Source organism: Lepidochelys kempii, chromosome 1 (assembly GCF_965140285.1).
Source record: "Lepidochelys kempii isolate rLepKem1 chromosome 1, rLepKem1.hap1, whole genome shotgun sequence".
NCBI classification, from domain to species: Eukaryota; Metazoa; Chordata; order Testudines; family Cheloniidae; genus Lepidochelys; species Lepidochelys kempii.
In genome coordinates, this window is record NC_136380.1 from 223301613 (window position 1) to 223321947 (window position 20335).

The 20335-nt window shown below is 42.1% G+C and overlaps 1 protein-coding gene across 12 annotated transcripts in view; it reads right to left on the reverse strand.

The window, feature by feature from the left end:
- Nucleotides 1–20335, reverse strand: part of CCDC91 (coiled-coil domain containing 91) — a 340555-nt gene that overhangs the window by 148388 nt on the left and 171832 nt on the right. The gene's annotated exons all lie outside the window — the stretch shown is intronic.

Below are 20335 nucleotides of genomic sequence, written 5' to 3' on the forward strand. Positions count from 1 at the left end.
TAACTCCACTACTGATAAGAGAATAATCTGTTTCCTTTTTTTTTTTTTTTTGTCTTGACTCTTACTTCTTTAGGTGACAAACATATTTCAGATAAACTTACACAGCAGCTACAGCACTTGATTGTCAAAGTACATTGAACTGGAGCAGTATACAAAAAAACACTATTTAAGTTTACAATACACTTTCTCTATATATTATGCATACACACCACAGATATAGAGGAGATATCTATGTGATGAATGTATTTGTAATGCATTACAACAGTCTCACTTACTTACTCTGTCTCCTCCTGCTAATGAGGTTTCTAAACCAATTCAAAACCACAAAACAATTTCAAACCAAAGTGTTTTATTTTAAAAGGTAGCTTGCCACATAAATATTTGTTTAACTGCTTCCCAAATTTAAAGTGGCTGGAGGTACAGAATAGGCCATATTTGGTCATGGACTAGTGTCAAAGATACAGTAATTGTTGAACCTGATAAGACTACAGGTCTACCAAGTTCAGTATCCTGGTGCCTTGCTGCCCATACAGAAATGCGTCATGAACAACTGTGGAATAACTCACTTGTAAGCTTACCCCTACTAGTTAGTGGTTGGATTATGGATGGATGCATGAGGTTTTAGATGCCTTTAAAACAACAAAACAAAACTTAGCTTTCCAAACTCTCTCATGCCATCAGTGTTGAAAACAAGAGCTTTATCCAATTGGAGAATTAGGAGTTCCCCTGACCTCCCTTTTCAGTGGTATAGGGCATTTGCTTCTTGATCATGATACACTGAGACTTAGTCTTTAGAAATTTCTAAAATTTGCTAGTTAGAATTCTTCTCTTTCAAAGACCTGTATAGTTGGATTCATGGGATTAAAGAAGCCTGACTTTACAGGGCGGGGGCTATGAAAAATAGTAGCAAGTTTTTAGAATGCCCTAACACACTTGTAAAATTGTTTCATAAAAATAAGTGGCATAAACATCTGATAGCATTCTGTAAATTCTGGCATTCATTTGAGACTGTTTCCCTAATTTACTTGTGGTTTTGACACTTAGGAATAATGCAACCATTTTAAACTCATGCTACCGAAACCATGAAACGTCCTCCTTTTTGACTTTTAAAAATGCACCTCAAGTGTTGTTTATATGCCATGTTTCTTGGCACATACACTAAATAAATTCGGTTTTTGGTTAAAAAAGATTCAAATAACCAATGGAGAAGCAAACAAAGAACAAAACTACACACACTGTTACTGACAAAAATACAACCCACCATCACGGTTCAAGGAAAACAAAATGGAGAGGGGAATGTGTACTCACAAAGTAACGTGTTCCATGTGTTGCAGGAGATGGGAAACTATAGGAAATTGCGGAGGCGGGGGGAGGTTAGCTGTGGTTTATCAATTAATTCTAAATTTTTCTAATGTTTAAGATGCCAGTGAACTTTTCAGACTATGGTTTGCTTTCTCTCAGTGGACCATGATTAGCGTATTATCAACATTTACAAGTTACCACACAGCTCCTTCTAAACAAGCACAGGTAAAAGCACTACAGAGGGAAAAACCACACACGTGTTCCTATGAGCATGCTAAAAGCTTATCAGAGGCCACACACCAGTCTTATGGGGCCTACTAGGCCAAAGTCTTTCCAACCCTTCTGCAAAGGTTGGGGCTCCCCTTGGACAGATGGCCCTGTCCATTTGCAGGATCAGAAGAAGGCCCTGAGCCTATTTAAATGTAGCCTTTTTATATGTTGGTGTCTGCAAAATTTACTTTCAACTAATATATGCAAATGTGACCCTTTCCTTAGTCAGGATCTCTCTCATAGGTCCAAACATGGTGGTACCTATGTCTTCTTAGGTGAAAGAGAAAACTTGAGATTCTCTGCCTCACTCTTTTATATTTCAGTGAACCTTTGAAGTGGGTTCTTCTGAGGGTTACTCTTCAAAGTAAAGTTTATTCAAATAATGAAGAAGTCTGGTGGTGAAGAAGGTTCCATGCTCTTTTTCCTCATCTGTGTTTGCTGAAATGGAAATTTGCTTTGTCTCCTGCCATTTCCTCTCCCTGCTGTCTCAAGGATATGGTTTACTACTTATATGCAAATTGAGGAAAACACATATTCCTTCGTTTAGGATAGACGTGTTTAACAACTTTCGCCCAGGCAGCACTGTGTGCTTTTGAACATGTCCTATCATTATACAGGGGGATTTTGTAACTTTACATATAATGTGGCTGCACACATTTCACCATGATATTATGGACCGGCGGGTTAGTTTTAAAAAGATACCACACAAGTCATATTTTGCACAAAATTACAAAGATCTGTAGGGTGTAAATACAGGGGTGCTTTTGGTCAAAACCATGCCACAAGCAAGCAGAAGAAACCTATCCTGTATTTCTTTTGTATATGAATATAGAGCACTTTATGCTTTCTGAAGTTTGATCTGGTCTCTAGAAAGGCAAAAAACATAATAAATAAGGATTTACCAAAACCAAAACACAACCACCCAAGCACTTCACTAATACAAACCAGTTTGCCTAGCACACAGTCAGATTAAATTGTACTGACAATGGGAACCAGTTCTGTTTACCTAGAAAAGGATTTATCACTTGTCCCCAAAGCTGGAATTTATGAGAACCCTCATTCAATTAAATAAAAGGAGTGGCTTTTTTTGTTTGTTTGTTTTTTAATGTTCATTCCCTAGGAGGAGCAAAAATGGTGGAACTCCAATTCAGCAGCATTGTGAGATTTCACATACACCTCCTTTTTGGAAAGCAAATTAATTAGCAGCCAGAGAACAAGACAAAAGGAAGAGAACAGAACACTGTTTATCAACCTCCTTTCTCTTCTGAGAAATGTTACAAAAATAATTCTCAACTCTGAGAAAAACTGGTCTCTTAACTGTGAGTATTTCGGTTTCCTGAAAACATTAAAAATAACACATTCACATGAAACACCAGCAAGTGTATATACCACATTATGCTCAAGTTGGAATGTTAACTAATGGGTGTTACTGAAAAATATACCATACAAAAAATGTCGTGACTCCAAAAGCTCACCAAATTTGTATTTCCATAGCTCAGATATATTATTATATTTAAGTAGCTAAAAGAACATCCTGGACAATTATATACAAATTAGCTCATCAAACACTCTACTTACTTCAAAATTGCTATAAGCCAATGCTGCCAGAAGAAACCTTTAGAAATGGAATAAGATCTACCCAACTCGGTATATAATGATTGAAATGTACAAATTATAATAAATTTTAGCGCTGATTTCAGCAACAGAATTGCTATACTGGTACCCAAGTAGACACTGATCCATTTAATTCAGTATCCATCAGTAGCTAGTTACTGTTACTTCAGATGAAAACAAATGTGTTAAGTAACATGTCTAGCCAATTCTTCAATAATAAAACAGGGAGAGGTCAAAATTCCCTCCCCAGCCTCAAAGGTTGAACAACTCACTCCAGGAAGCACATCATTTGACTAACCTCCTATCATAAATTAGCTATTGACAAATAAACTAAACACCATGTAGATTAAAATATTTCAAAGCTGTCTTTTTTCAAATGTGTATATTTTATGCATTTCAGATATTGAAGCTGCCTATCGTTCAGATTAAGTTTCTTGTTGGGGAAGCCTTCTGTGAAGTACAAATGAGATGTCCCTTTTAGGTACCATTACAAAGGTGATTCTGTGTACCGCTAAACAAGAATTCACAAAAAGAAAAGGAGTACTTGTGGCACCTTAGAGACTAACCAATGTATTTGAGTATAAGCTTTTGTGAGCTACAGCTCACTTCATCGGATGCATCATAAGCTCACAAAAGCTTATGCTCAAATACATTGGTTAGTCTCTAAGGTGCCACAAGTACTCCTTTTCTTTTTGTGAATACAGACTAACACGGCTGCTACTCTGAAACCTAAACAAGAATTGTAACCAAAAAACTTTTCAATTCCTATTTTGGTCACATTGGAATTTTTAATGAAGTGGGCTCTAAATGAGATAAAATAGAAACAACATGTTGAGGTTAATTTCTGGAACTTTTTCCACTCAGTTATAGCATGTTACTAAAGCTTTAGCAAAGTTCCTGCTTTGAACTTTCACATGCTCAGTCAACCAGTATTTCCTTTGGAAAATTCTACTCTGAAGTTGTTCACGACAAAAAGAAAAGCCATTTTTATTTGCATCAGGGAATAAACAATATTAGCAGCTTCAACATAACAAGAACTAAACATTGTCTTAACTCTAAATTGTACAGCCAAGTGTTTCAAAGGAATATAATTGTGACAAAAAATAATTGAGATGTTCACAAGAGCTTCGTTTATTTTGTAAACTGCACATTAATGAAACAATTTCAGTTTTACATTATAGCTGTCATCAGTATCATCATAATGATCAGGAACGTCTAGGTTCCACAATCTCATGTATTCACATTTCCATTACAAGCACCAATACAGTCTCATGTGGCAAAGTATATTCTTGACCTTTAGCTCTTTCTCACAGAGCCAGGGAGGAATGAAGGTCTCCCTTTCCTGAGATCTCAGCACATGTTGGTCTCCATTAGAAAAGTGTGGGGTGGGCAGGGACTTGGGCTTTCTCCTTTTTATGCCGAAGTAGACTTGACTGAATAGCCACTGCCAATTATAATTATTCAGTACTTAAGTTTATATTCCCTCACTCTTCCCCATGTCTTTCAGGTAATGTAACAATGCCTTTTCAATATATCCCATTTCCTCAATGTTTTTACGAAAAAAATGTAATTTTTGCTACCTTAAGATATTCAAATTCCTCAAAAAGGTTTTCCCTTTCTTTATCAAAGCCCTTACATACCCATAAAAAGGTGATCAATTATTTCTTCCACCTTACAGAGCTCACGTTGCATTTAGTACATTTTTGTGTCTATATATTTGAAAAAAGATGTTTAAGCCACAACGGCCAGTTAGTATTCAAAACAATACTTCATTAGTCCTATACAGGCTCTGAATTATGTCGTTATCCTGAACTCTAGGGAACAATTCAAAAAAATTTCTCTTTTTTCATTAATCCAATTTTTTTGCCATTCCTCTCAAAGTTTTCTGCACTAAACTTTTGAATTCCTGTTTACTCAAAAGGTATTACTATATCAATCCTTCCACTTCTTACAGGGTTTTTAACTGTTTTGTTTGCCATTTCCTTTCCCTTTTACTCCAATATGCACTTGGATCCAAGTTAATGCTACATATATCCCCATCTGTACTAACTCTGTTATTAGAAATATAACTGCATTGATTAAATCACTTTTACATACTGAAATACCCTTCATTGCCATAACGCCTGAAACTGTATCTGAAAAAATGACTGCCATTTCTGGGCGTACATCCCAGATCCAATTTAATGCTAGCATGATTGCTACTAGTTCAGCTGTCATGACAGCTACATAAATGGATATTCTTTCAGATCTACTCATTCCCAATTTTGATATACAATATGCCGTCCATGCTCTTCCTGTTTCCCCCCGCCCACTTCTTGGACCCATCTGTATATATTTGACAAAAGCGACTCCACTTTTCATCTATATACTGATACACATCTTTTTTAAGATCTGTCTTTTCCCTCCCCCCATCACACAACTTAAATTTATAAAATATATGTAAATCCACATATTGACATGTGTCTTTCCACCCAGTACACCTACTTTATACAACAGCCTTCCCTCCATGTCACATGTCTCTTGAATATACATGAAGACAGACATCATGAAATTTTCATGACTCAAACTTTTTTGTTAAATTAGAAACTGAAATACAGTGTGATCAGTGGTACATCTTCCTCTCCTAAAACCTTTTGCAGCTTACCTACAATGCGATTGTTTTCCAAATATGCAACCAATCTTTCATTTGCCATTCATTCCATAATTTTACCCAGACAGGACGTAAGGGCAATTGGTCTATAGGCATCCACTTTTGTGGACAGTTTGCCTGGTTTTCATATTGAAATTACTACTGCCTCTTTCTACCCTACCAGTACTGCTTCTTTACCTTCCCCCTCCTCCACCCCATCATTATATAATTCCAAGAGAACCCTCAAACTGCTTTCAGATAGCTATTTAAACTTTATGTTTCACATATTATCTTTACCTGGGGATGAGGTCTTGTGGCTCTCAATAGGTTTCTCAAGTTCCTGCATACAAAACCATTCATCCAATATAGTATCATGTTACTGATAACTACATAATAGAGCATGACTCTCTTGAATGAACTGTCTTTTAATTTAGTAGAAAACTTCATTTGGATTTTCATCTTTACTCACCCTCTGGAAAATTTCTGCTAAAATCTCTGCTTTCTCATTGTGAGAACTTCTAACTATGTTGTCAGTCCCAATAGCACATCTTTCTTAGCCGAACACCCTGATACAGTGTGCTAGGTTGCTCTCCCATCTTCTCCTTACCTTTTACCAAGATGGGGGATTGGTGGAGAAAAATGTCAAACAAGATCCCAGTCCAATGACAAAATTCAGCCACCCCACAGTCCATATAGAGGCAGTCTCTTCTTATGTATTTCTGTATCCCACATTGGTAGCAGGTAATTTCCCATCTCAATGTAGGAGCTCCTCTGCTCTCCTCCCTTTTCTTCTCTACAGGCTTTACCCCGCCAATTCTCCAACCTTCTTTCCTGGCTTGGGTCTGTTGAAAGGATGCATCCCCTTTTTGGGGAAAATCTGCTTAGTCAAATTCCTCTGTGGATTTGACCACCTCCTCTAGAATTTTGAGTTGATGCCTCCTAACCCAGACATAGGTGTTCTCAGGGAGGCCTTGTAGAAATTGCTCTAGAATTATGGAATCCATAATTTCAGCCACACTCTGCGTATCTGGCTTTAACCATCAGGTAGCCCAACCCATTCATCTTTGGGTGAATGCCCTGGCTGCACATCACCAGCTCATCTACCGGCCTAAACTTCTGCAGGTACTTCTCTATAGGCAGGCCATTCAGTCGGTCTTGACCACCTTAACATCATCAGTCTCTAGCCTGTTGATTGCTGAAGGCCATGTAGGCCACTTGAGCCTCCCCCCCAAATTAGGTGCTAACTAGAGGGTCCACATTCCTCTGTCCTAGTCAGCTCCCGTTGCTTCCCCTTCAAATGTCACTAGAAATGCATCACAAGCCCCATCTTACCCAGAGTCAGACTGCTGTTCCCTGTACAAGGTTTCACCAGTTTCTGAACCAACTGCTGCTGCACTTGCATTTGTTCCCTGATAAATTCCTGCAGGCTCTCCTGCTGCTCCTCCTGCCTCACCAGCAGAGATGGTCTCTCCAGTTGGTGTGATTACTGGAAGAACTGCGTGGTCTGTTGCAGTTCTTGCTGATGCTCCACCAACCACTGCAGAGTGTACTCCTTCACCCAGACACCAGATCTTTGCAGAGGCTTTCCTGTCTGTCTCTCAACCATCATGACTGTGGCAGACAAAATCCTAGACAAGCCCACAATGGTAATGAGGTGCACTCTGTCCCCATCCTCTCATGCCCCAGAAACCTCTCAGACTCCATCCAATAAGCTGCAACTTTGTGTGAATGTATTTACATTCCCATCACCAACACCAATGCACTCTCATGCAGCAAAGTTTTAAGAGTGTTTCTTGCATTTTAGCCCTTTCCCACGGGGCCTGGAAAGAACAGAGGTCTCCCTTCCTTGAGATGTCAGAGCACACAGAGCTCAGCTAGTCCAGGTCCTTCCCCGCACTTTCTTCTCGTCTTCTTTTATACCCCTCAGATGATGGGCTAATTGGTTTATAAGCACTCCCAGCCTGATCAGTTATTTAACTGCATAGAGCCAGTCAATCTTCTCTAGGGGAATTGATTGGTGCCTAAATGATCATCTGTTAACTTCCAGCACTCTGTCACATTCACCTCTACTCAAGTTTTTCCATCATGGTATCCTCAATTATATCATCATTTTCACACCTATGTTCATTGCTAAACGACACTCATACCAAAGTCTACTTCTTACTGGCAAACAAAGGAAGAAATATAACTGTTGCCAGTTTCTACTCTGTAGAGGTGCTCAGATAGCTCAGATAATACAATTATTGATGCCATTAAAAGAATCCGGATGGACTTTCAACAGAATCGCAGTAAATGCAAAATAGAAAATCCTATTCTTGCTCCTCCCATTATTATAAAAAACAAAAAGCAACCTGAGGAATGCAAACTGCTAACAAGTTTTAAACTGGTTCACATGTACAGCAAGCAATAAACCTGTGTGTGTTATGAGTTGAAAAGAGGCTGTAATAGAAAAATACATAACCAACAATCTGTATGATTTTAAAAAGAATTGTGTATGACTTCTCATAAAAGGGAAGTTATCAGTAAAACAAATTTTCCTTTCTTCATGATCAATAATGCTCATCATTGAGATGTATCAAATGATAGCCAGGGAAGAATAATTAACATGAAAAAGAAATTCTGCATACTGTGTACCTCAGCACTGCTACTGGGGTACACAGCTTGGAAAATCCATCTTCCGAACACTGAATATAAAGACAACGGTAAGCCTAAATTGCAGTGTGTCATAATATTGCACACTGGCGTTAAGGGAAGTGGCAACTTTGCAGAGATCACCTCAAGATGCCTGTGATTAGAGCCCAAGAGGTGGCGGCGGACTTGGAAGAGAGTAAGCTTTTCTTCTGGTGCTGTAGTCCTAACCCCCTGGTGTCCACCCTGCCTTTAATCAGCGTTTGTCTACACTTACAGCGCTGCACCTGGACCAGTGCAGCTGCACTGCTGTAGCAGTTAGTGAAGATGCTACCTACACTGACAAGAGAGCTTCTCACCTCAGCTTTAGGTACTCCACCTCCCCAAGAGGCAGTACTTATGTCAATGGGATAAGCCCTGCCTGTCTACACCAGAGGTTAGATAGTTATAACTATGTCACACAGGGGTGTGGATTTCCCACATCCCTGTGCAACACAGTTATACTGACATAAGTTTATAATGTAGACCAGGACTAACAAAGCTAGTTAAAAAAAAACAAAATACAGCCTCTAAAGCCACCTGGTAGCTAAATCTCTTTGAGTTAGGTTGCCGTGTAGGACCTGGTATACAGACAGTACTAATATTTCTGTTGAATGTTCTCCTCCTGTCCACAGAAAATAGGAAGTTTGTTTATCCATATACACCTGCTAGACCTCTCTCTAGCATTTCATACTGTTGACCAGGAAATGCCTCATCTAAACCCCTGTATGCTTTGTTTTGACCCATAAGAACACAGGTATCCTGGCAGTTTCTCCATCAGAAACAACATCTCTGTGTGTGCTGGAACCTGATCCATTAGTGACTTTGAAAACCATGAACTTGCAGAAATAGCAGACTGGAAGAGAGTGGAGGACCCAGATGATAGGTGTGATGCGCTTACAGCAGCTTAGCCTATGGTGTAAGCAGGAAGCTACACTTTGTGCAAGTTATTTCCTGCTACACTTTGTGCAAGTTAGAGTCTTTGTATTGTTTTCATATTTAGCTCCTTATACAGTGAATTGTATAAAGAAACTGTAGGCAGGATGTAAGTATAAACAGCACTATCTCCCAGCTTTCCCAATGCTTAGCCAAAATTAGCACCTGGATGAAGAACAGTTGGATAGAGTTGAAACTGGGAAAAGCTGAGGTGATACAGGCAGCAAAAGTCAAGTATTTTGAAGAACTTTCCTCCTATATAATATGCCCCCACTATTGAAGTAAACTGCCCCATATTGATAAGTTGGCCCACACCCTTGGGGTCCTTTCCTAACTCCACAGAGTAACTGAATGCCCAAATAGACATAGTGTGAAATAATGACCACTTCTGTCTACAACCGGCCAGAAGATTTCTAACCATTTTAATCAGACACTGTCAGGGCCATGGGGATTCTTGAATTTGTGACTTCCAGGCTTCAGTACTGCAACCCATATCAACAAAAGAGCCACACACACTGAAAGAGCTCCAACTGGTACAAAACCACAGCTGCCCATTTGCAATACAGTGCTTTGCTCCTCACTTAATTCAGAGTCAAATTCAAGATCACCACCCTGATAATGAAAAACATCCATTCAAACACTAGCTACCTGAGAGATCACCTCTCCTTCCATGGCACCTACTGTTCATTCAGAACAATACAAATATCAACAGAGAAAGGTCAGGAGTGCAGGAAACAGAATAGTCTCAGAACTGAACCCAGATTATACTATGAAACTCCCATTTGCAAGTGATAAGAATGATGACAAACCTCATCATTTACAGAGCAAAATGCAAAGCTTCATTTGTTCTACTCATTTTTCCCCTCAGTAATGTCTTCACATACACATGCACACAGCCAAAAACACACACAACGAAAAAAGAGTGTGTGCGCGTGGGGGGGTGGGGGGGAGGAAATCACTATAAACTAATCAAGCTATTTCTCCAACAGTCTGGGAAGGATATATCATTTACTATTTATGCTAACAGAAACTCTTTCTTAACCACAGATGCTTTTAATACTTTACTTCCTCTGATGATTGAAAAAAATAATATGAATAAAGCTGAATATTTTCTAAAGTATTTGGCCCTCTCTCTATAGTTCTTCACTGCTCTCCTGATGACCATCTTTTACCACTCCTTTTCTTTTTCGGTACAAGGCCAGAGCGGTGGAAGAGTTACAAAATTTTAATGTTAGGATTGAGGTAAGTTTCAGAACACCACCCCTCCACTGATTTCAGGATACACAATAACTCTATCCCCATTCTGACCCACTACTCCACATCTAAAACTTGTCATCCAAAGCAAAATGTGGATATGACATGTCAAAGAGGGAACAGAGAACCAAGGTGCTTAGGAAAATAACTGATTCAGTGCATCTTCTCAGAAGCTTCTGTCAGCAAGGCTCCTAGAAAGCAGATGATGTGGTTTAAGGCTGCTTTCCCCCAGCAGTAGAGAAGCAACATTACAAACTCCTTTCCTAAAACAGTCTGCTGGCACAAGGTAGTTGAAATTCCACCTTTTTGTACCCCGGGGTGAATCAAGTTCACTAATTGTAACAGTTCAAATGATGATTCTGACAGATTTTGGTCAGTTATGTGTTCAGGTTTTTTGTTGGACTTTTGTGGCATTGATTGTCATAACTGACTATCAGTGCAATCAACCAGTGGTAGCAACTATAGAAACTCAGTGTTAAATGACAGTGGAAAAATCATTTGAGTACTGTGCCAGGATATTGACAGAAGTTAGGAGCTGCTGGAAGGGGTTTGTAACTACCTTTTTGATCAGCTTGTTCAGGATGAGAAGATTTAAGACAAGACAGTAGATTAGTGATGTTGTTGGGGGTCCATCAATGGATTTCTGAGCATCATGGGAGGCATGGATCAGTGTTCAAGTCGCATTGCCTGTCAGTACCTGGCCTGGTCTGGCCTAGGCAAGCTAATGATCCAACCAGCTGACCAAATTCAGTGATGAATCCTAGTCACATGCCATCTGAGGCATGTTGTGCATATGCTAAGAAGTAGTCTGATCATCACAGGCTTCAGGGATACTAGTAGATGGCCTTCATGAGGGATGAGTTAGTGATATTAGTGATGAGGGGAGTCGAGGTGCTCTTTATTTGCTTTCACTAGGCAGGGGTCTGACTCAGATTTTGTAGCACAGACTTCCTTTAGCAAGGCCTTTTCCTGCTTTCTGCTGCTCTTTGAGCCCCACCTAATCTACATTTCACTAACGTACATTACTTTAGACTCATTGGCTCAATCCACAGATAATAAAAGCGGGCAGGCAAGCTGCATATCAGTGTGTGCAATCTACACATTGAGGGAGACAGAAGATGATGGAAATTACATTAACACAGACTCTCTGAGATTTACCTCTGAATTTGTCCCCTACTGTGTATCAGAATGGTTTTGGTAAGCCATGAAGGAGGCTGCAGACTGAACATTGCAATTTTCCTCAACGTTTTTTTTAATATCTATCTTGCTGTCTGAATGAGGGGAGGACTCGCACAACTCTCAGTTTTCTTCGGCACTAACCTGAAGCAGCATTCTTCACATTTCCTAGACATATGTTGAGGCCTTTCTGAGTGAGGCTGTCATCTTGGAAATGGAATAACCTAAGCTGTGATGCATCTCAGAGAAGAACTGAAATCTTATCTAAGTTCAGTTCTTCTCCTCACATGCACAGAACTGTGTCCCACAAGGGTAGCTGTTCTGTTGATATATCTATTGTAAGAGGCAGAAATTTCTGAAAGACAGCTGACTGGGTACTGCTACAGCCACCTCACATCTCTCACCTTGCAGTTCTGTCTCCTGTTACAAGGTGGAGTTCAAATACACAATAGTAAAGATGGTCAGACATGATCCTTAATGGAGAAAGGACTGGAAGCTTTACCATCTTAAGGTCAGATCTCCATAGAAAGACAAAATCCATCTGATTTATGCAAACTTTCTTTCAGAGCTAATAATTGCATAAAATAATCCAGACAAATAAACATCATCAAATAAATACACCTGCTTGTAATTCCATATTCCTTAAAGCTTAAATTAGAGGATACTTTAGACAGGGGGAAATACAAATAAAAAGCTTAAGAAATCTTAGCTGGTCAATTTACTGAACTATGGCAACATCAGAACAAAAGCCTGATTAAACAAGCAAAGGAAAAACTCCGTATGTTGCTTGTAGTATATAATCTTAAAATGTGGCATGATCCCATGAAAATCTTTCCAACATCTACATTTACTTTTCTTTATTGTAGTTAATTATCAGGGATAAAAGTTTAAAAAAATATGACATGAAAGACAGAAATTAAACTAAATTATGTAAACATAAGAGAGGAAACTTGGCCTATATAGCACACCAGGTTCATTTTTAATTTGTTTTCTCATTTTTTTAAAAAAGAAATATCACATTTCTCCCCCAGTGTGTTATAAACTATTTATTTGTTGAAATGAACATGAGAATGTCAGATCCTTAACAATGGCCAAAATCTTCTGAGATTTTGAGCTACAAAATGCATAACAGTCTGTCCCTAGTAGATCTCCCAGCCTGCTTGGTGAGTTAATATTCCAAGACGACTGGTATCCCACTAAAGGTTTATAACATGTACTTAAATACTCCAGATTAGATCACGCAATATTCTGACATTTTACAAAGACTCCAATTTCTCCAGAGTTGACACCATAAAGAGGATAAATTAACAATGAATCCAGGAACTGAAATTTCTAATGGAATATGATAAAATGCATTAACTCTTATGTTTAAGTTCCTGACCTGCCTGTGACCAATATACTAAGGAAAATTTTGTGGAGGCTGGAAAAATATGGTCTTTCCTAAGTGAATCATTCCTCAAAATGAAAATAAATTAACCCATATTTACACTCTCATAAAAAACATTAGATTGTGACAGGAAATATCAGGAATGAAAATGTAGCCGTTTGCTCACAAGTAAGATACTCATTGTATGACAAAATGAGTGTGAGGCAGATTCTGTAATGGTGAAAATTGGCTAATATGTTTCTTTGTCACTTAACCAGTAAATTAACAACATATTTAAGTCTCCACAGTAGAGAGGTTACACACTTACAGTAGCTGCCATTAGAGATTCAAAAAATCCCTTATAGTGACATCCTTCATACTCGTTATTTCTTGCTGTAAACATAGGGGGGGAAATGGTGCCAAATGTGGACTTTCTAATGTTGATACCGTCAATGGTAACCATTGTAGGTCATAAAGGAAAAGTATAATAAAACAGTGGCAATTTTTGCCACATAATTTTGTGTATAATGTTTATGCACCTCAATGATCATATCAAAACCAGAGGAACCCATTTAGAGTTCTGCAATCATTGTTGCAACATTGTGTATATATATACATATGAGTGAGGAACTGGACATTATGGGAAGATAATTTCCGAGAGATGAGTAATACATGCTGTATGCTACATGCACTGACTATTGAAAATGAATACTCTTGATTCTGTTCTTATTTCTGTAGGCTGGCTTGCTTCTTAGCTGGTGCTTTCCCCTTCCTTCTTCTATGGAAGATGGAGAACTGTACCACTGACCCAAGAGAATAAAGTTTGCCTTAAGATTTCTTTGTCAGGTTATCCTCAACTATTTACCCGCAAAAGGTTCTCTCCATGCTCCCTCATGCATCTGCTGTGCCCCATTATGACAGGCATATGAATATAGGCATATGTATCTTCAATGCCTTTTCCGCTACATACTTGTGACACCCAATGCCATAAGGAAAGTTTCAAGTCAACAGAGAAGATCTGTTTGACTTCTTCACGTTTCTCTGGTGAAAGAACAATGCAGATTGTGCATTTAACTATGAAGAAAGGTTACATAATCTACTGTAACTGTGGTTCTTTGTTCACATGTATTCTACTTCAGATGCACATGCACCCCATGTGTGCAAGACTGGAGTCTTTACAGGGTAAACAACTGTTCTTTCCTCAAATGACTGTTCAAATTAATTCCACTTCTGGTAACTAACAAGCAGTGAACTCACTGACAGCAGACAGATATGTAGAGTTTATTTAAATAACTGCCGGACAGCTCCATCGAAAGAGGTGTCAGATCTTGAGCCCCCAAATAGGAAACAGTACTGTGTCAAAGTTTGGACTGATCCTCATGCAGCTGCCCTGCAAGTTTCTGCCTTAATCAACGCTAGATCCACCGGTCCTCTTCTTAGGTCATAACAAAATCAAAACGAGCTATCAGCCAGTGATGGAAAATGGGAAGGCAGATGCCCTACTTTGGAAACACAAGTATCTTGAACCTGATGAAGAGCCCTCTGTCACCGTGCTCAAGGTGTCCAGCTTTGTCAACTGTACAACAGACAGTAGTCTGATGTCCTCCATCTGTTCGCCAACGACCCATTTGCAATCCAGATCTGCCAGACCCTGAATGATGCAGGTATCCGACCAGGTTATTGACAGGCATTGTATCAGGCTGGGGTCCCCAGCTGATCTCCCAATTCTGGAAGAAATTTTTCAGACCCTTTGATATCGAGCCCCTCATCTCATCTGCCTATCACCTGCAGACTAATAGACAAACAGAGAGAGTCAATCAAATCTTGGAGCAGTATCTTCACTGCTTTTTGAATTACCATCAAGACAACTGGCTTCCCTCGCTATTCTATACCTAATTCATACATAGCAAATGTAATCCATGCCTTAACACAATATAGCCCATTTTTCGCAAACACTATGGCTTTCACCCTCTCTTCTGCACAGACTTACTCATGAGTTCGCCAGTACTGGCCATGGTGGATTTAGCCTCCCAACTGCACCAGGAGCTTAATAAAGCACTTGCCCTCTGCCAAAGAAGCCAATGAACACCATGCGGACCAAGACCATCAGGGTGCCCCTAATTTGGTTGTAAGTGACAAGATGAGACTGAGCAAAACCTTAAATCAAGCTGCCCATCTGCCAAACTAGACTACCGATACCTGGACCCCTTCAAAATTATAGAACCAGTAAACCCAATGGCTTTTAGATTACAGCTGCCAGAGTCCTTAAGATGCACCCCATCTTACACAACTCACCTTTTAAAGCTATACATCGAGAAGCTTATATCCAAATTTCTCTAAGTCACTACCACCCATAACAGTCTGGAGACAGGGGGAGTACTTGGTCCACCAAATCCTAATTTCTTGGCAAATTAGATGAAGGCTCAAGTTCTGGTTGACTGGGAAGGTTACGGTCCAGATGACCAGTCTTCGGTACTAATAAAGAACATCCATGCCTGGACCTACTGTGAGAGTTCCATTGGAAATATCCTGAGAAACTGGGCCCCTAGGAGACATCTTGGGGGGAGGATACTGTCAGGAATCTGGACCACCAACAGAGCCAGTCTGAAAGCAAGGCCTGCCGCACAGCCAGTCTCTGGGCAACCTAACAAGTGCAGCTGGCCTGTAGTAGGTTACCTAATTGGCTACAGCCACTGATTGGTTGGAAGAGTCAGCAGACCAGCCCTTAAGCTCAGCAGCAGCAGTTCAGTGGCTGCTCAAAACATTTGCCCATGGCTACGATAGCTGTTGTGCCTGCTTGTCCACAGCCTTGCCCTTGCTTTGCCTCATTCAAGGTAACCTGGTCCTGACTTTTGGCTCTGATTCCTGCCTTCTGTTGCCAGACATGACCATGGACTCCAATTCCTGACTACCAACTCCTGCTCTAACCATTAGGCCTGACTCAGCTCTACCCACTGGACACAACTGCCCATGTCCCAGTCATTGACACCTCAAGTACCTGTCATTTAGTAGACTAGTTGCATCACAGGAGGGGCAAATTTTGAATCCTGAGGACTTTCATTCAGCATTTCAGCTAAATCCCAGTGCCAGGGAGATATCTCTCTGTGTGCGTTTAAATAAGTAAAATAGGCAAAGGGTGTAAAATAATACTATATTACACACTATATTATACATTATACTAGGAGTTCACAATCTTTTTCTTTCTGAGCCTCCCTCCCCCTCCCTCCGCAACATGTTATAAAACTCCATAGCCCACCTGTGCTACAATAACTAGTTTTCTGCATATAAAAGCCAGGGCCAGTATTGGGGGTAGCAAGCAGGGCAATTCCCTGGGGCCTCTGGCCACAGGCACCCTAGGGTTGCCAGATGTCCAGTTTTCAACCAGAATGCCCAGTCGAAAAGGGACCCTGGCGGCTCCAGTCTGCACCACTGACCGAGTCACTAGAAGTTTGGTTGGTGCAGGGCCAAGAGGCTCCCTACCTGGCTCCATGCAGCTCCCTGGAAATGGAGATGTCCCTCGGCTCCTAAGCGGAGGGATGGCCACAGGGGCTCCATGTGCTGCCCCCACCCTGCCCCGAGCGCCAGCTCCATAGCTCCAATTGGCTGGAAACCATGGCCAATGGGAGCTGCAGGGGTGGCACCTACGGGCAGAGGCAGCGTGCAGACCAACCTGGCCATGACTCTGCCTCGGAGCCGAGGGACATGTTGCCGCTCGGGGGGAACCGCCAGAGGTGGTCGCCACCCAGAGCCTGCGTCCCAAAACCCCTCTTGCACCCCAACCCACTGCACCAGCCCTGAGCACCCTCCCCCACCCACACTCCCTCCTGGAGCCTGCACCTCCTCCCATGCCCCAACCTCCTGCCCTGAGCCCCCTCCTGCACACAAACTCCCTCACAGAGCCTGTACCCTGAGCTTCCTTCTATGCCTGAACACCAAACCCTGAGCCCCCTCACACACCTAAACTCCCTCTCAGAGCCCACATCCCAAACCCGCTCCTGTGCCCCAACCCCTTGCCCCACCTCAGAATCCCCTTCCACACTCCAAACCCCTCATCCCCAATCTGGAGTCCCCCTCCTGCACCCGAAACCCCTTATTCCCAGCCCCACCCCAGAGCCTGCACCCTCACCCCCCTGAACCCCAACCCTCTGGCCCAGCCCAAATCCCCCTCCCACATCCAGAACCCCTCATTTCTGGCCCCACAATGGAGCCTAGCCCAGAGCCCATGCCCTCTCCCACACTCCAACACCTGCCTCAGCCCGGAGCCCCACCCTCACATGCCAAATCTCTCGGGCCCCAGCCTGACGCCTCCTCCTGCACCCCAAATCCCTCATCCCCCCCAGAATCCGTACCCCCTCCCACACTCCAACCCCTGCCTCAGGCTGGAACCCCCTCCCACACTCCGAACCCCTCAGCCCCACACCCAGCCCAGAACCCCCTCCTATACCCAAGAGCCCACACACCCCCAGCTGATGCTCTCACCCCCTATCGCACTCCAACCTGCTGCCCCAGCCCAGTGAAAATGAGTGAGTGAGTGAGGGTGGGGGAGAGCGAGTGACAGAGGAATGGAGTGAGCAGGGGCAGAACCTTAGAGAAGGGGTTGGGCAGGGGCAGGGCCTCAGGGAAATGGTGAGGAAAGGGTGTTCGTTTTTGCGCAATTAGAAAGTTGGCAACCCTAAGGCCCCCCTACAAAGCTACATTGCTCAGGCTTCAGCTTCAGCCACAGGTGGTTAGACTCAGGGCCCCAGGCTTCAACCCCATAACATGGGGCTTCGGCTTTCTGCCCTGGGCCCCAGGGAGTCTAATGCTGGCTCTGCTTGGAGGACCCCCTGAAACCTGCTCGCGGCCACCCAGGGAGCCCCAGCCCTCTGGTTGACAGCCACTGCACTATACTATTTTAACTAAAAGCTATATTATCTACACTAAAATTTATTAACTAGTTACACACAGAGAGAGACAGACACACATGGAATCAAGTTGCAAAGCACACAAATGAAGGGACACTACCAAAGGTTCCATCTCACTGTCCTGGGTGGTAAGGAGGAATCCAGGGTGCCCTTTATGCCCTAAGGTGCGGAGGCGTGGGGGGAGGAGAGCATCCAGGGTGCAAATATAGCCCCAAAGGACGCTGCTGGACAAAAGAATCTGATCTTTGACATAAGGCTCACATGCACGAGAAATGAAATCTATGTGGACAGTCAGTTAAAAGAGAAGAGCAAGTACTTTGAATAAAAGGAGCAAAAACGGAAGATTAGAAAGTCTTTTTTTATGTGCAACCAAGCATCTCAGTTCATGCCTGTGGGTCTGTATCACATTGTTCTTCTCTTAGCACTGACGATAGATTCTTTTATTACACTTATGGAAAGGGTAGAAAATATTACTAGCTACACATTAGAAAAAATGTATTTCTACTATACCACCTTAACAACATGAGTTGAATGAAGGTGGTGTCACATCTCCACCAAATGGTCCAGGAAATTGCATAGAGCTGCTGCAGCTCTATTAGAAATATTCATCTGGTCCATGATCCTGCTAATTTGGGTCACTCGAGTTTCCGAGTCTCGGACTAAAGAAAAACTGGTGACTTTAGTCATCCATTCTAAGAACTGGGAAAAGATTGGGTTTTTCAGGTGTTGGGGACTTCCATGTCCAAGTCCAGCAGCGTTGCCCAGGGGTGAGTGTACGGCCAGTGGTAGGGGAACCTGGGCCCTTCCTGCTCCATTGGGTTCCAACTCAGGGTCCTGTGGCTGGCTGGTTCAGTCCCCTCCAAAGTCACAAGTGTTGGCTTATAGCTTATAACCTCACAGGGGATGTTTCTCATTGACAGTGATCTGGAGGCTCTTCTTCAATCGCAGCTGTTTCTGGTCTAAATGGGGGCCATTGGCTGCTCTGCAATAGGTCTGGGTCCAGGCGGTGTGATGCTCCTGTGGCCTCTCCCCCAGAGATACCAGCATAGGACTGTTCCCTCTCTGTCCACCTTGACTGAGCTGGGCCATTCCCTTTTGAGCTCTGCCTCCGCTGTGAGCATGCCCAGCAGGTGCGACTGGGCAGGGCCTTTTGGGCCCAAAGCTGCTTGTTAACCTTTGGTTCCCCAGTGTGAGGCTTATATACCACATCACACCAGGGAAGAGTCAATTTGTCATCTAAGCTTGTGGATGTATATTTGCCTTCCAAAGAATCAGCAGTCTCTTCAGAGTACAAAATACAACCTCCCCCATACTGATCCCCCTGATCAACAGTACCCTACTGTTCCAAACACATGTCCCAGGTGTCATGCTGATTCCAACTCTGTCCTCATGATCCAGATAAGATGTGTCAGAGTGCTGCCTCAATATGGAAAGCCAGCGGTGCTGAAGCATACAACATGAGTTGTGCCATAATTACCACCACAGGTAGCATCCACAGATAACGGTCTTTGAACTGAAGCCAAATTCATCAAACATGATGGGATCAAGGACCTACATCCCAGCCAAGGTGCAGACTTTGGCCCCACAACACCAAGAATTCAGACTAGACCAAGCATCAGGAAAGAGCTTTGAGTTATTCAGTATGGTACAAACCGTCAAACAATCCAAGTGATCTTTTTGAACTTGGTCATGAAAGCAGGAAATGTTCTTGGACATTACCTCCTGGAGTTCACAGGTCCAGGCACCTATGCTGGTACTATGCAGTTTCACATGGTTCCACATGGAATAGTTGTCAAGCACCAAGGCCAGAGTCACTGGATGTCAGGCGACAACTGTTCTCATATTTGAGCAGACTAGACAGAGCATTATCTGAATTGGCGACACTTAACTGGATGAGGAAAAGATGGTGTCCAGCACCAATGAAATAGTGTATGTCGGTACCGAGGGACTGCGCAATGCTCTGAAATTTTGTCATACCTGTGCCAAAGCAGGTATTGAGAATACAACTTTAGCATTCCATTTGAGAACGCAACTTGGTCTATATTTCAAGGCCCTAGATAAACACTATGCCAGATTACTGCAATTTCTGGAGGAGAACAACAGGGGTTTCAGAGCTCTTTTCAGAGCCTAATGGCACAGAATGACATCCAAGAATAGGTAGCACACAAACTATTGTGGCCCATCCCAAAAGAGATAGTACATTAGTCATGAATGTCA